The sequence below is a fragment of the Schistocerca nitens genome, chromosome 2, assembly GCF_023898315.1.
Source record: "Schistocerca nitens isolate TAMUIC-IGC-003100 chromosome 2, iqSchNite1.1, whole genome shotgun sequence".
NCBI classification, from domain to species: Eukaryota; Metazoa; Arthropoda; class Insecta; order Orthoptera; family Acrididae; genus Schistocerca; species Schistocerca nitens.
Window position 1 is genome coordinate 960,427,082 of NC_064615.1, and position 17,385 is coordinate 960,444,466.

The 17,385-nt window shown below is 41.9% G+C and overlaps 1 protein-coding gene across 2 annotated transcripts in view; it reads left to right on the forward strand.

The window, feature by feature from the left end:
• The first annotated feature begins 2,955 nt into the window (after nucleotides 1-2,955).
• The window catches only part of LOC126237280 (uncharacterized), a 157,175-nt gene continuing 142,745 nt past the window's right edge, over nucleotides 2,956-17,385 (forward strand). Inside the window, exon 1 of one of the 2 annotated variants that reach the window (XM_049947217.1) lies at nucleotides 2,956-3,011. The gene's annotated coding sequence lies outside the window, so the exon portion shown is untranslated. Of the gene's footprint in view, nucleotides 3,012-3,048; nucleotides 3,182-17,385 lie in introns of those variants that run through there. The other variant, XM_049947216.1, reaches the window with a different exon arrangement.

Here is a 17,385-nt window from a genome sequence, read left to right on the forward strand (position 1 = left end):
TAATCATCATCATCATCATTGGCACGACAGTTCTTTCTGAGCCTTGGTCTTCTGTAGAGGACTATTCCATTCTTTCCTGATTATTGCAGAACTTCTACAATTCTGGATTCCACTTTTTTTATGTCCTCTCTGACATCTTCCTCCCACTTCAACTTTGGCTGTCCCAGGAGATGGTTCCTTCAGGCATTGCTTGAACGTATCCTTAATCATTGTGTCGTTAGCTCTCAGTACATGTCCTGTCCATTCCAGTCTTTTAATCTTAATATATCTGACAACATCTGTTCATTATGTGGATAATTCATAGTCTAAAAAATCTCCTCCTCCAGACACCATTTCCTTCCAATGGCCCAAGAATTGGTCTCAAGAGCACCTAGAACCCCTCAGCCAGAGCGGCCGGCGGCTATTTTTCATCGTAGCTTTCACCAAGATGATCAATTTATTAAGAATCTCTAAGTCTTTCATTCCTATATACAGCTCCCTTCCGTCAACACTGTCGTGGTCCCATCCGATATACAGCTCCCTTCCGTCAACACTGTCGTGGTCCCATCCGAAAGTTATAAGGAGGTGATGTGTAACTGTGTATCAGTCCTAAATTCCTTATATTTTCCTAGTATTTGCCTTATTGTGTATATCTTTTCGATCTTCCTTGACGGAATCCACATTGATTGTCATTACTTTCAATATAGGGTGCAAGCGAACTAAAGACGACGTTGGAGAAATTTTATACGCAGTAGGTAAGAGGCGATTCCCCTACAGTCAGAGCGCACCATGATATCGCCTTTCTTGTGTGTTGGGCATATGATACCTATGTTTCATTCATCATGGATACTTTCATTTGTTCAGATCTTAATTACAAGCTCGTGGAAATTTTTGACAAATTCTTTTCCGCACTTTTACCAGTTCTGCTTGCATTAGATCCATTCCAGGGACCATATTATTCTTCGGCTTCTTGATGGCTGCCTCCTCTTACTCGGCAGTTGGTGCTGGTTCCCATATTTCCGACTTCCTTGTGTTTACAGAAGGTAAGATTCGTTGGTTAGTTAAACCATTCATCCACATGGAAGTACATTATTAGTCGTACATACTCGTTCTACATGACTTAGGTAGAAATTGTAGACTTTAAAGAGGCACTTATGTGGAGGATGCTGGGAGCGTAAGCTTGCGATTGGCTCGTAGCACATTTGCTGCTGGGACAATTCCCGCATCCTTCTCCCCGGGCATCGAGATAACAGCTTATAAAAGATACGAACATGTAATGCGTCAATGCTTCACAGAAGTGGCATGAGTGTCGATGGTGAGCTGGTAGAAGGACCAGGTACAGCCTCTTCGCTCATTATTCTACATAATAATGACAATAACCACTATGCGCAAACCGCAAATGAATCAGAGCTATTTTCACAATGGATACTTCGCTGCTAAGGCATACAATTTCGTTACGTAGCAAAGGTTGGCAACGAGCGTAAACATTCCCTAGTGGGAATTCAACCGAATTTCACCGATCAGAAAAGGGCCACCTGAAAGTGTGCGGTTAGTACTCGTACTACAGATCCCTTTGCGACTACTGTATAATCTGGAGGTAATGACTCAGTGTCGGATTTGTTGTTGAAAGCAAATAAGCCCCTCTCAGCCACGGAACATACGCTTTTGTCTGACTAGAATGTTACCGGCCAGGTCGTAATCCCATTTACTTGCTCAGGCCTTCATACAGGCAACTGAAAAGTACCGTTTCAATATTGACGACAGAAGGTTGTTATTCACGGATCATACCACGAATGTGGCAGGTCATTAAAATGGAGTCATGATCAACCTCTAGTTCCTTAGTCCGCAGAACGCGAATTACGAGGTCCGACTGCAGCAGACAGTAGTTCAGGCTAGGTGCAAAAGTCTAGCATACCAAACAGGTTTCAGCTGCCAAGAATATACACTAACGCGAAAAAATGGCAATATTAAAAAATAATTAATGTACTTAATGAAATTTCGGGAATACATTTGTCTAGGAAACATATTTAAGTGATTAATATTGCAAGTTAGCAGATTAATGTAGGCGTGACATAAGCCATTCCAATTGTGAACTGGTTGCATAATAATAACCGATGTAACAGCCATAATGTTGAATGCAAGCATGCAAACGTGCATACATTGTGTCGTACAGGCGTCGGATGTCGGTTTGTGGGAAGGAGTTCTATTCCAGATGCTGGAATTGTCGTCTGATGATGTCCCATATGTGCTTGATTGGAGACAGACTTGGTGATCGAGCAGGCGAAGACAATATTTCAACATTCTGTAAAGCATGTTGAGTTACTACAGCGGTATGTGGGCGAGCGTCTTGTGTCGCAAATTACCACATCTCTTGATGAGACGTAGCGGTTCCTAGCTCATCACCGGCAGCACCAGAGACTTTTTTCGTCCTTTGGAGAAGGAAAATATATAGCACTCTACGGAGTGGAGTCAGAATAATAATTAATCATGTCGCTGAACGTTGCGAGCATAAGAGCGGAAATAGAGAGCTGTTCCACCGTCTCTCACAGCCAATTGAGACGAACGATGTACACAGGAGCAAGTTTCAGCTCTGTGAGAAGGTTTTGGAATTGTGATTGCGACATCTCTAAATGGGATCCACTCTCGTGGACCCCCATGTACATCTAATGCGAACTTCTCCCTTCATTTTTTTTTCTCTGCTAACATGGGTCCCTTACAGTTTGGAGTCGGTCACTTGGGATCGATATAGACCACTTTGGGAGTCACTGATACGGAGACATGGGTTTAAATCTAACAGGAAATGACTGCCACCACGGCTGCAATGAAGACTCCAATTGTTGGAAAGAGGCGGCATTGTCGAACAAGCAAGTAGGCCATTAGCGTCAGCTTGGGTGACGCTGTTTGTGATGAAAGCGAGCGTTTACCTGGAAGTTCAGTGTTCCAGCAGCGGCGACTAACGCACGGCCTTATCAGATAAGATGTGGGCGCTTTATCAAGCCCAGAGCGCCACTATCTGCGTCGGCAGCGTATAGGTAAGTCTCGCTGGCGCTCTTCCTCCCAATTATTTTGGCGTTATTCGAGGATTCTCGCATTTCTGGTGCTGACTCAAGTGCTGCATATCCTAGTGAAGACCACCTAGTGCATCTCAAGTTATTCTGAAGCTGGGAGACGACGCTAGTGCATCGGGCGAACAGTTTACCAGGTAAAGCTAACATGTGGGCGTGTCTCCTGGTGGGCATCGGTCGTTTTCTGTGGTGCGTTCCTCGCCTTACATCGTGCGTCTAAGAAAAGTTTGCGTTTCTCACTTTAGATGGTTTACAAACCAAACAACATATTTTCGAAGTGTCGTCCAGTTGTCGGTGTACGTAAAAGTTTAGAACCTAATACCGGAGGCCAGCGGATCAGATTTTCAGCTCAGACTCAGAATTACAGGCAGACCATCGGTGTGGCAGAAATATTTCGCAAAGTTGTCTTTGCAGAGACTCTGCAGAAGACAGCCTCCGTTGATGCGTTCTAACAAGGGAACCTCCCCATCGCACCCCCCTCAGATTTAGTTATAAGTTGGCACACTGTATAGGTCTTGAAAAACTGAACACAGATCAATCGAGAAAACAGGAAGAAGTTGTGTGAAACTATGAAAAAATAAGCAAAATATACAAACTGAGTAGTCCATGTGCAAGATATGCAACATCAAGGACAGTATGAGTTGAGGAAAGCCGTGGTCCCGTGGTTAGAGTGAGCAAACGCGGAACGAGAGGTTTTTGGTTCGAGTCCTCCCTCGGGTGAAAATTTTACTTTCTTTATTTTCTCAAAGTTACGATCTGTCCGTTCATTCATTGACGTCTCTGTTCACTGTAATAAGTTTAGTGTCTGTGGTTTGCGACCGCACCGCAATACCGTGCGATTAGTAGACGAAAGGACGTGCCTCTCCAATAGGAACCGAAAACATTTGATCGCAAGGTCATAGGTCAACCGATTCCTCCACAGGAAAACACGTCTGATATATTCTATACGCTACTGGTGACGGCATGTGCGTCACATGACAGGAATATGTTGTCGACCCACCTAACTTGCACACTTGGCGAATGGGTAAAAAGATTCTTCTACGGATTTAGGTTTTCTTGTGGATGTGATAATCACTCCCAAAAAAGTGATGAAAACATAAGAGTTTGTCACATAAACTGCAACAAATGAATGCAACAGTTTCACAGTCGCACAGTTTTCCCTGTGCTCTGTCAAAACATATGTTTTTTACGTTTTCAAATGTTTCCGTGTGTAGACCGTCAAATCCTGCATATGTCCAAGCAAATCTAAACATGTCCTGGAATTTTGGAGAGCGAAGTTGATTATGTGTGAGTGCCTGAACTTTAATAATTGTCTGAAAATAAAAAATTAAACTGTTCACTCGAGAGAAGATTTGAACCAAAGACCTCTCGTTCCGCAGTTGCTCACGCTAACCACGGGACCATGGCGCTCGCAAACTGACACTCTCCAAGATGTTGCCTACCTTGCGCATGGCCTACTCAGTTTGTATATTTTGCTTATTTTTTTTCATAGTTCCACACAACTTCTTCCTGTTTCCTCGATTGATCTGTGTTCAGTTTTTCAAGGCCTATCCCTGTGCCAACTTATAACTAAATCTGAGGGAGGTTCCCTTGTAAGTACATTAGCGAGTGGAGGTTGTTCGTCCCACCTGTACTTGCTGTGGGATTGAAATTGGCTGTTTTAATGTATGCCCCATATAGATGTTTAATCATGTCATTTATACAGGGTTATTCCGTAATATGACATTAAGTGACACAGGGTGATTCCGTAATGTTACAAACTTACAGGGATGATTGAAAACGGTAAATGTATCAATTTGATGTAAGAGAACCTGGTCTAGGACGATCAAGTGAAAAGTTATAAGCGAAAATCGTTCTGATACCACTGAAGCGGTGTAGATGTACCGGTACTATTGTTGCTAAGACTGAAGGGTAGCGGGGTCAGGGATTTTCTCTGCCTCGTGATGACTGGGTGTTGTGTGATGTCCTTAGGTTAGTTAGGTTTAAGTAGTTCTAAATTCTAGGGGACTGATGACCATAGTTGTTAAGTTCCATAGTGCTCAGAGCCATTTGAACCATTTGGACTGAAGGGTAGGCAACTTTCACAGGGGATATTGTGGGCCAAAACAAGAAAAATTGATGTCCAGTAGACAATGGCTATAAAATGCACACATTCACGAGCTAAGAGCACTCGTTCATCTTCGCTACTGTGAAACACATCTCTTCTGCTGAACGAGTGCCCATAACCTTTGAGGTATGCATTTTAGAAGCCATACTTTCTGCCTTTTTTACTGGTTTTGGTCCACACTACCTCCTCCAAAAACATCGGAGAAAAGGAGCTTGCAGTAGAAGAGATGTGTTACGCAGTGTGGAAGATGAGCAAGTGCTCATAGTTCTTATGGTATGTATTTTAGCGCCCGTATTTACTGCACATTTTTTTTGTTTTGTTTTGTTCTGTACTACCACCTCTGAAAGTTACGTATCCTACAATCTTAACAACAATAGCACCGATACATGTATCAGTTACCTGAACGCTTTTCGCTTATAACTTTCAACTTGTTCGTCGTCCGCAGCTCGTGGTCGTGCGGTAGCGTTCTCGCTTCGCACGCCCGGGTTTCCGGGTTCGATTCCCGGCGGGGTCAGAGATTTTCTCTGCCTCGTGATGACTGGGTGTTGTGTGATGTCCTTAGGTTAGTTAGGTTTAAGTAGTTCTAAGTTCTAGGGGACTGATGACCATGCATGTTAAGTCCCATAGTGCTCAGAGCCATTTGAACCATTTTGAACTTGGCCGTCCTAAACCATGTCTCTTACCTCAAACTGATACATTTACCCTTTTGCATCACCCCTGAAAGTTTGTAACATCATCGCGGAATCATCCTGTATGAGAAACACACACACACACACACACACACACACACACACACACAGACAGAGAGAGAGAGAGAGATGTTTAAAATATTAGAAATCTGTTATAATTATTGCAGCTTTAGATTAGGATATGTACTAAACAAGATGACATGTCAAAATGCCAGCTTACCAAATATTTAAAAGACGGAAGAGGTATTACTCTACAGTGAGAACTGTAGTCTCTGCTGTAGCGTTGGTCACGTGACAGCCACGTTCCAGTTAAAAAAAAAATTTTTTTTTTCTGCGTCACAGAGGACGGTCGCGAAAATTATCCTTACGGCAGTCGCGACAACTTGTTGTGACCAACATTAAATTTATTGACGGAAGGAAGAAGTAATGACGGTGTGCCATTGAAGCATCAGTCCCAAAGAAAAAGAAGCAAAGCGTACACAACAAATGTCCCACTGACACTATGGATAAAAATATTACTTTGCATCAATTCTTAGTGGTTTATTCCGCTGCAGTGTAGATTCATACACATTATGCTGTGATTAAATGTTGTCACAGTGGTAGTGTGTGACGAGTATTATCATGCAAAAATGCCAGTCAATGACTAATTATTGTGCTATCCATGACAATGGTGTGCAGACGGGCAGCACGTAACAGCGCTTCAATTGAAGGACCACTGGAGTGAACTCTGTTAACGGTATCTCTTCTCTAATACTGAGGCGCCGGCACGACGGTGCTACCAACACGACCCTTCATTTCCCTTTACAGCTGAGAAGCGGGTTGTGAGACGTGACTGGATATCGTAGTTCACGCGGTAACAGCATTGCCCTCGAAACTCGAGGTTCCGTTTCGTATCCCGATCGGGCACAGGAGTGGTTTGCCTACTAGTTTCATAAAAAAAGACGCTCTAAACGTGACACACTATATGAGTAAGGTGTATTGCTGGAAGGGTGACAGTATACTTCGGAATTATTGGCATGTAGTGTGCCTAGGCCCTAGAACCTAGACCGTCAGGTGTCTACCCTTCTTAATCCGTATGTACAGTTTGTTCACTGTAAGAATCTCGGCGCTGTCGTTAGCGGAAAAAACCGGCACAGATCGGATGACGTCGACAGACATGCAATTTTTTTTTCTGTTTGTTGCTAACAACTTACGGTAAACACGTTCCCATAACTGCAGTCAGTTTACCGCGTTATATTTTCGTGTTGTTGTCTTTCCCTATCTTTAAATCAGTGAAGAGGCGGTGCTTGTTCCGTCGCTTGTTTTGTCTAGTGCGCCACCGATCCCGAAACAGAAGAACATGTCTGCCACTTCTGCTTTCGTAGAATAACAAAACAGAAAGTTACTATTACAGCACCGCGAAAGAGATGGTTAAATCGCACCCACCGTGAAGTTCCTTTGCTCGTTGACTGATAGAAACTAGCTGAATGGATACAACTCGGACGTACTCGAGCGGCACTGACAGCAGCGTTGCCAACAGTGAAATGGGATTTCCCACTAAAAATCTCATTCAAAGCCACCAGAAATCACTAGGTTTTATTTTCGTGGGTTTAACAAAATCATTAGCTAGTTATTTTTTTAGGCATTGAGTATGTACAGTAGCGAAAAATATGAGACAATTCAATTTACCCGCCGGCCTCGGTGGTCTAGCGGTTCTAGGCGCGCAGTCCGGAACCGCGCGACTGCTACGGTCGCAGGTTCGAATCCTGCCTCGGGCATGGATGTGTGTGATGTCCTTAGGTTAGTTAGGTTTAAGTAGTTCTAAGTTCTAGGGGACTGATGACCACAGATGTTAAGTCCCATAGTGCTCAGAACCATTTGAACCTTTTTTTTTTCAATTTACCCCTTGTGTTTAAAGCTGGAGTAGTATTATGAAATTTGTCACAGCATAGTTATCTAAGAAAAAATGAGCAGCTCGAGTTCATCAACGCGTTTCTCGACAGGAAGTTCAACGTCAGAGGCAGAGGTAGTGGCGGATAAAGTACATGCTTCATATGCCGTAACAGTTCACCGGTATTTTGGTAAGTTCCTGTGGAACAAAACTGCTGAGGTCATAGGTCCCTAGGCTTACACACTACTTAATCTAACTTACGCTAAGGACAAAACACACCCACATACACACACACACACACACACACACACACACACACACACACACATTGCGCACGGAAGACTCGAACCTCCGACGGGGGGAGCCGCGCGAACCGTGGCACGACGCCAAAGACAGTGCGACTACCACGCGAGACCCGTAACAGTTCCTGTCTGCTACAGCACTTTGTTGGTAGTTCATAATTGTGACAACATTGTTTCTTCCTTCTCATTCCTGCTCGAATCGACAAAAGCGAATCCATCATTTCACATTTCATCCTTTCTTTCGCTTTAGTTTTAATAACGTTCATCCTGGATAAAAAGTCTTTCCACTTCCGCATGCAATGCAAACGTTACCAAGTCGTGAAATGGGTTGATGTCACTTGCATTTCTACATTTAAGCACTTCGCGCTAGAAATCAATAGCGTCTGTATTTTCCAACAATTTGATAAGAATTAAATTTTTCTATTGAAAATCAGTTTTTGTTATTGTGCCAGGGTCAAAATTACACGATTCAAGGAGAGGAATCAATGGCTCTTTAGCGACCCGAAGATCTTCGGTCACTGAAAAAAGTGAAATTGCTCTTAAAATTTGATATTGTCTTGAAGTCCTTGCAACAACTGAATAATTAGTTGGCAGACAAGCTGGATGCGTCTCTGACGTAGGATGTGCTCTCGTTCTGGGTGTAATTGAGATTTCCTCAGTGCACCAATATTTTTTTTTCGAATTCATGTCATAGATACGCTTTAGGACCTAAGTTCTTTGCACAAAGTCCAATTTAATTTTCTTTGCCCAGAATACGTGAGGACAACAACACGATTTATTAATGACTATTAGCACAGTGAGGTCAATTAACAGTATGCATGAAGCACCGAATGTTTATTAACCATGTACAAATCGGAAAGAATCGACTTTAAAAATATTAAACACGTCAAACTGCATTCGTCAGAAAACATTGCCTGAAGCATTTCTGCAGTATGACACTTGTCTTTGATTCGTGCTATTGCGAAGTGCGTCCTAAACCCTAACAACTGGTCTGTAGTTACCACAGTCTCTCTGGACAAGTATCACACATGTGGAATTTTCAGGGGTTGTTGCTCCTTCATTGACAGGCTGATAAATATCACGATACAACTATTGGCGATTGATGAATCTCTTGGCAGTGTTTCGCTTGAAGCAGAAATTGCAAGTTGAGTTGAATGGCATATACGCTTTATAAGAATCAAATGCGGAATGAAATTAGAATTATGTATTAATACCTTCAGCTGCTGACGGGCGTTGACATATATCAACGGGGACAGGTGAAAATGTGTGCCCTGAATGGGACTCGAACCCGGGATCTCCTGCTTGCATGGCAGACGCTCTATCCGAGCCACCGAGGATAGTGCGACTGCAGGGACTATCTCGCGCACGTCTCCCACGAGACCCACATTCTCACCTTATATGTTAACACACTACATTCTTATTGTTATCTACGATAATGATGGAAGCTGAATAAATGTGCCATAGCAGTGACTCGAGCCTAGGAACCTTTGCTTACTAGGCAGAAATGCTGACCATTACATCACAACACTCCTATACTTATAGTCGCTGCACAGACTATCCAACTACAGTATCCTCCCAACCGCAAATATTACTATTATTTCTAAAATTTTTGTCACGCTGACGTCTGTTGATTCATCAGTTGGAATGCCGTACATGCTGTCGCCGATATCATTCTGGAAATTTTCCACAAAACAGGGCCTTAGATAATGTTTCATAACTGCACTACGCTTTGTTATATGTATTTGAACTTTTCTGGCAACATCAATGTGAACTTACTCTTGCACAAATCACTTAGGGGTCGTATGATATGATCGCACATTGGTTGGAAACAAATAATGCAACGGAACCTTCAGCTTGATTCACTTCTGAATATTCTTTCAAGGTTTTGAAAGATATTTTTATTTGTCTTACTCCAGAAAATGATGTGGAAGCTGTCTGTTTGTGTGTGTGTGTGTGTGTGTGTGTGTGTGTGTGTGTGTGTGTGTCACTGTGGCTTAATATGTCAGCATAACGCGCTAACAAAGTACTACCACAAAATTTACAATGTGCTGTTGTGTGATCGCCTTGAATTCTTTCTAGCAAGTATGCAAATTTACTATCACGTATCCACGCAGCACGAAATATCTGGGTATACTGTGCCGTTACTTTGCCGATGTTCAGCACTAAAACAGTATCCAATGACGTAAACAACATCACAATAACACCTGCACTACAAGTACGCACTATGCATGCAGTTGCAGCTGTATTAATACTAACGGCACTCCCGCATAACGATACAGAACGAAGACAGAATACCGTGTGCTACAAATGTTTAGATGATGAATTTTAAGTACTGCTAGACGTCAGCAATTAATGGTGAGTGTTGTATTTTGAGTGAATAAAGTGATTTTTAAAAATAATTATATCATAATAATACTCAAATATTTTTAAATTAACACAATTCTCACTAGCCACTTGATGCAAAATTCGCACACTAGACAGCTATAAAAATCACCCGATTTAGTGGGAAAACCACTGACTTGCCAACACTGACAGATAGTTTTCCGTCGCTGTCAACCCAGCCTGACTTAGTTAGCAGTAGGGTTGGACGTGGTTGGTGTATCATCAATGTTGATTTCGATTTCATATCGATGTCTGAACCTCGATGGCCGATAACAACCGACCCCTTCGATGATAAATGATAAATTTATAGAATGGCCTAAAAGGCAACATATAAAAACATCTAATATCAAATTAATTAACCAATAACTACAACAATAATTAATATTACATATCTAACGACTTTTACTCAACAGACTGTAAAAATAACATTTTTGATAGATTATTCTCCTTTATTCCATTGTGCTGCTTTTGAGAACAATCTATCAGAAGCTGTTGACTTGACAGTTTAGCTCCAATATTTTAGTGCAGCTTTTTATAGCCTTGAGTAGGTACTAGATTTACCTACCAATGTTGTGCTTCCATTCTTTTAACTGATCTTGTTTAAAATCTAGGCTCTCTTTAAGATAATAACTTAACTGCGATGGTAGCTCCATTCATGTTCCGGTTTGAAAATTATTCTTTTCTTGTGGTATTTTATAATGTTCAGTCCGATAATCACATTTGGTCTATCTGTTTTCAAGTAATGTATCAACATCTTGCTCACTTTCATTGAAAGGTGTTTGAGTAGCTGTAAGCAAAGCCTTGATGATTTCGATTGCTTTCGAAACGTAAAAGCATTCTGAAAGTGAGTGTTCAAGAATCGTAGATCGAGCTAAGTTGATACCAAGGCTGCCCATAACTGGTGATAAGTGGGTGGACCCGTGAAAAGGGGGGGGGGGGCGGTGAGGGGACTCGGGGCAAGGGTGGGGGCGACCCTCCCCCTCCCCTTCCTTTCTCAGGTAAAGGAAAAAAATATAATGCAGTCACTTGTTTTTTCCTCAAGAAAAAGATTTAAAAGACGGGATTATTCAGGTTTTTAACAGTGCTGGAAATGGGACTTTTTTATGGCTAATTACAAGTCGCCATTCCCCTTCCAAAATATTAAAAATACTCTATACCCCCAGATCTCGTTCCCCCCTACAAACTATCGTATGGGCTCCCTTTGTCGATATGGCTGGTATGTTATGTAACATACCAGTTAATAGCAATCGCTTTTTTTTTTATTTCTGTTCTGATGTTGCTCCTCAGACTCTCTCCAATAATCTGTCCTGTCTTCATGCAAGATTTTTTTTGTTCCAAATTGAACATGCCTGCAAAACACCATAGGTCTACACGGCTTTTTCATCCAAATGTTTCTTCTCCTTTGACCGATGCGCTGATGTAGTTATGACATATGTTCAGAAAAATTGTCGTTTAAATCACAAAAAAACATCGACTTTCGATATTTTGCCCTTTACGTAAGTGTAACGATGTGTAAAGAATTTAGTATCGATATTGCATCATCGATGTTCAATCTTCCAACATCGACATTTCGTAAATATCGATAATTTTCGGGCATTCCTAGTTAGCTGACAGCATTGAGTTTAGCACACCGTCTGCTTTTATGCACGAAAAGACACGTGACAACGGGGTAACTTTGGGCCGATAGTCACTTATTTCAGTCGGCTATACCAGTTCTTCGCTTTCTGTTGACATGTCGAGATTGCAAAGCATACTACAGACACTTGCAGATAACCTACAAGACTGATAAGAATTGAGGTCTTTAAGATGTATTTGCGAAAGACTGTAAAGTATACAGCACACTTTGCGTTGTTGAAAAATCTAATGCAGTCTATAAAGTCTCTCACAAAGCCGGAAGTCCCTAAAGAAGAGACCACCAAAACAAAGTTAAGTTCCATTATTTTTCTAATTTATTTTACGATGTTTGTCGGCATACGTAGAACAAATGCAACCGCTGTTCACCGAACATGTAACTCGCTTTACAAATGCGATTAAGGACGCACCAAACAAAACTCAGCGCAGAGAGGTCATCATAGAACAGCGAAAACAGTGTCAGTGTATACTGCTTTACATGTCGGGTTAAGATCGAAGGAAGAAAAAAGAGATCAGGGTTTAAGTTTACGTCGACAACGAGGTCATTAGAGACGGAACACAAGTTAAGAATGGGAACGGAAATCGGCTTTGCACTTTCAAAGGAACCACCCTGATATTTGCGTGGAGCGATGCAGGGAAATCACGGAAAACTTAAATCTATATGGACGGACGCAGATTTGGACCGTTGTCCTCCTGAAAGCGAGTCCGAAGTGGAACCACAGTGCTCCATCACAGGTAGGCTAGTATTGGTAGCGAACTCAAAGAAATAGACAGACTGACCATCGGCGCGATATCGTACACCGTCTTTTGACTAACGTAGAGTCCGGCACTCCCACCATCCACTGTAGCGAGTGTCTTCCTGGATTTAAAGGGCCCCACACGCTAGCGACAGATCGCTGGTGATGTCGCCTAGAATCCGTCGCTCGCTTCGACTGTACTACACCCGAGCGATTTGCCAAGCAGTTAAGAGCAGAATTTCGAATGCCACTGTGTCATGAAATTCTGCTATGCAAAATGAACTATCATGTTTAGAATGCGACACTATATCGTAGCAGTCGGCCGGAGCGTAAACAAACAAGAATTTATCTCCAAAGCGGTAGAGGAGGCGATCGGAGGAACAAGCCCCGCCTCCCTCTCGCAGGTTTGACAGTCTACATCCATGTTGTCTACTCCTGCAAAAGCAGAATTGACATAATTGTCATACGGATCGCCGATTCCTTCTAGTGTTTTGCGTAAATCGATATACCGCTACTGATTCTCGCTAGTCTTATGAACACTCCAGTGTCAGTTCTGGAAAAACGGTATGGCTGTCGGAATTCAGCTCCGAAAATCGCTTGTAACTCCATATAAAGGCACTGTAGCATCTGAGTCGTGACTGAGTCGACCGACTGGTACCTTTTTTTATATTGGTTGATGTGGACGAAGTGATGTTGTCAAGACTCAAGGAAAAGAAAAAGAAATATCGGACTGATGCGGATGTTACACGTTTCCTACTTGGAGAGCAGAACGTTTGATAATTATTAGACGGAAAGAGATACATAGGCCGTAAATGCTCATGTGTATGCTGAACTAATTTTTATGGAAAAATCGAACTGCTTTTTAACAACTTTGTATCCTGCGTACCTGGTTCATTTCTGAACTGCTATACACACTCTCTCTTTTAATGCCAAAGGCTGGCCTGGTGATAAAACATTCGCTGGAAATATAGAGCCTGTATGCTTTTACTCACTCTGAAGTTTTCCAGCCATTCTAAGCCTTCAAAATGTTGGAATACAACAATGTAGCCTACCGCCAGTGGTCACGTCGCACTTTTTATCATAACGCGCTTGAACTATTTGGGTACGTGTAATGAAACACTGTCGCACACATTGTCATATTTTTGGGAGAAAATGAACAGTTATAAGTTTTCAGTTGAAAATAATAACACTATTTAGGATTTTTGCGGATGATTGTGCAGTAAATAATAGATCAATAAGAGAATTATGCGTATTTGAGACATCTGAAGGTAGTTCTACATTTTTGAACCACATTCGGCGTTTTACAATTTGACGCAAGAGCTTTGTTTACAAAACACTGTAGTGAAAAAAATGGTTCAAATGGCTCTGAGCACTATGGGACTTAAATTTTGAGGTCATCAGTCACCTACAACGTACAACTACTTAAACCTAACTAACCTAAGGACACCACAAACATCCATGCCCGAGGCAGGATTCGAACCTGCGACCGTAGCGGTCCCGCGGTTCCAGACTGTAGCGCCTAGAACCGCTCGATCACTCCAGCCGGCCACTGTAGTGACATGGTGTGATGTGAATTAGTACGAAGTTGCACCATAATATTGTCGACAGAGGTTATTTGGCTTACAGTGTTAACAAATCTCGCGTAACAATCGCTTGTAGATACTTCCTGTGGCTTCGTACCGGGCATCGCCCATTCCGAGGAACACAGTGATTACTCCCGAAGTCCGACTGTCTTTCGTTTCAATTAAGGTTAGTGACGTTATTGCCCACTACGTATCGTTTCCATTGTCCTATTTTAAGTTCCTTTCACTAATACTTAATTCACAGTGTGCCTTTACAGTATATTTGGCTATCCGGTTTCAACACATGTCTGAAAAAGTTTTCATACATATTTTAATGTTTAACTCATCAAATACGTGCTCCAGTCTGATCGTTTTCTCTCACTGATTGACGCAATGTTAGTTTCCCGGCTTCAGCTAAGCAGTACTAGAAAATATCATAGACCAGGCTTTCCAAATCAATGTGTCGCTTTGTTTCACTGTTTGGCGTAATTAAAGCGAGTTGCCGTGTGTATACGTCCTAACTAGGTAATGGTTCGAAAATATTATTTCAGTTTTACGGTGGGGTGAGTTACTGGTCCTACAAGGTTCTGTTTTTGTGACGGGTAGTTTTAGTGTCTTTAGCAATGTTCATTGTTTGGCTTAGATATTGGTTCTTGAATCAAACTGCACAACGTCTGTTAATGGTTAAATTGGTAAAATAAAATTTTAAGGGACGTTACATTCATGTACTACACAATGTGAAATAACACAATGAAAGAATGAGGGTATACATTGCAGTACTACGGCACCACGTGACGTTAAAGCGGCCCTATTTAGAACAGCTGTAGCCTATTACAAATTAACTGTACGTGTAAAACCAGCCGACGCTCGGAGAAACTATATGGTAAATTATTGGGCCAGCAAATTCGATTCAGACCTAACACAAAACTAAAATCGGTTTCGGAAGTGCGAGTTTTGTTTATACGATATTTATCACATGTAAACTTAAAGATTTTAAGGGGAATTAGGAAATGAGGCGTTTAAGGTAGTAGATGAGATTTGCTGTCTGGGGAGCAAAATAACTGATGATGGTCGAAGTAGAGAGGATATAAAATGGAGACTGGCTGTGGCAAGGAAAGCGTTTCTGAAGAAGAGAAATTTGTTAACATCAAGTATAGATTTAAGCGTCAGGAAGTCTTTTCTGAAAGTATTTGTATGGAGTGTGGTCATGTATGGAAGCGAGACATGGACGATAAATAGTTTAGACAAGACGAGAATAGAAGCTTTCGAAATGTGGTGATACAGAACAATGCTGAAGATTATATGGGTAGATCACGTAACTAATGAGGAGGTGCTGAATAGAATTGGGGAGAAGAGGAACTTCTGGCACAACCTGACTAAAAGAAGTGATCGGTAGGTAGGACACGTTCTGAGGCATCAAGGGGTCACCAATTTAGTATTGGAGGGAAGTGTGGAGGGTAAAAATCGTATAGGGAGACCGAGAGATGAATACACTAAGCAGATTCAGAAGGATGTAGGTTGCAATAGTTACTCGGAGATGAAGAAGCCTGCACGGGATAGTCTTGAGAGCTGCCTCTAGGCAGTCTTTGGACTGAAGACCACAAGAACAACAAAGATTTTTGTAAAAGTGATGTCTTGGATGCGATAAATAAAATAAAATAAACGCTATCTGGGGTTATAGGTGGTGTTAGTCACACCTCGCTCTCCTCCTTCGTGGTATATCGCAACGCATGAAGTGTTATCTGGCGAGATAAGAGTAGGCTGACCAAACGTCACAGAAAACCGGCATTGTCCGGCTTTTATTGTAACATACGGTGTCCCGAAAAATTGTTTCGAGACGCCCAAAAGTGCCGAAATTCAGTTTTTAAATATATTTTGTCAGTTCTATAAGTTTTTGGAGATTTCGCTCGGTCAAATGGAATGAGACATGAAAATTCATACATTTCACCTTATTTCTCTAACCTCTGTAATCCCACAGTAGGCCCATTTATTGATACCGCAACACTGAAGCATTAACTATATATTTTGAATTGTACTGTGACTGGGAAGTAGTTATACTGTTGTAGGTAAGAAGCAAGCCAGGTCACGATCGAATTTTATTTATTTATTTTGATCCATCATTGGGCATTTTTATGCAGCTGATGTCGTCATAGGCAGTTTATATAATTATGTTGTACAAATAAATTTTGTTGGCATAATTACTGTACACGTACTAATAATAATACAGGGCACATAAAATATACACTATACAACAATCGAGTTTGGTACCTGGGATAGAGAGTTGTTTTATTTTATTTTGTGTTATATTTGTCTGTAGCAGTCATGACACACTGTTCCATTAGCCATGGTGAAAATACTGCTCTGTCTCCATCAAGCAAATCAACAACGCGTTGGTCCACCTCTGGCCCTTAAGCAAGCAGCTATTCTGCCTGGCATTGATTGACACAGTTGCTGGATGCCCTCTTGAGAGATATCATCCAGTTTGCGCGTTAGATCGTCAGAATCGCCAACCAGTTGGAGTGTCCTGCCCATAATGCTCCTAAAATTCTGAATTAGGGAGAGATTCGATGACTGCTGGTCAAAGTAACATTTGGTAAGTACGACTACAAGTAGAAGGAACTGTCGCCGTGTGAGGGTGGGAATTATCGTAATTATTATTTATTATCGTATGCATCAATTACAGTAATACACATTTAGCAAAACAAAGAAATGTATATAAAAATGAACATGTGAAAGTATATATAGTTTTAAAACGGCTCAGACTACTCCCGGATGTTGATGGACTCGATCCAGCGGAGTGCCTCGTGGGATGCTTGATGGAGCTTCTCAATGCCACCAGGGAAGCGTCTGATTGAACAGTAATTCACAATGTGGCTCATTGTTTGGGTGTCACCACAGTCACACACACTGTCAGTTGAAAAGCCCCACTTGTGCATGTTGTATTTTCACCTACCCTCTTCGGTCCGATATCTGTTTAACTGCACCCACACCTCCCTTGGTTGGTGGAAGCCTGGAACTGGAACTGTTGGATTGTCTACAAGTTCGTGGTTTCGGGTTCTT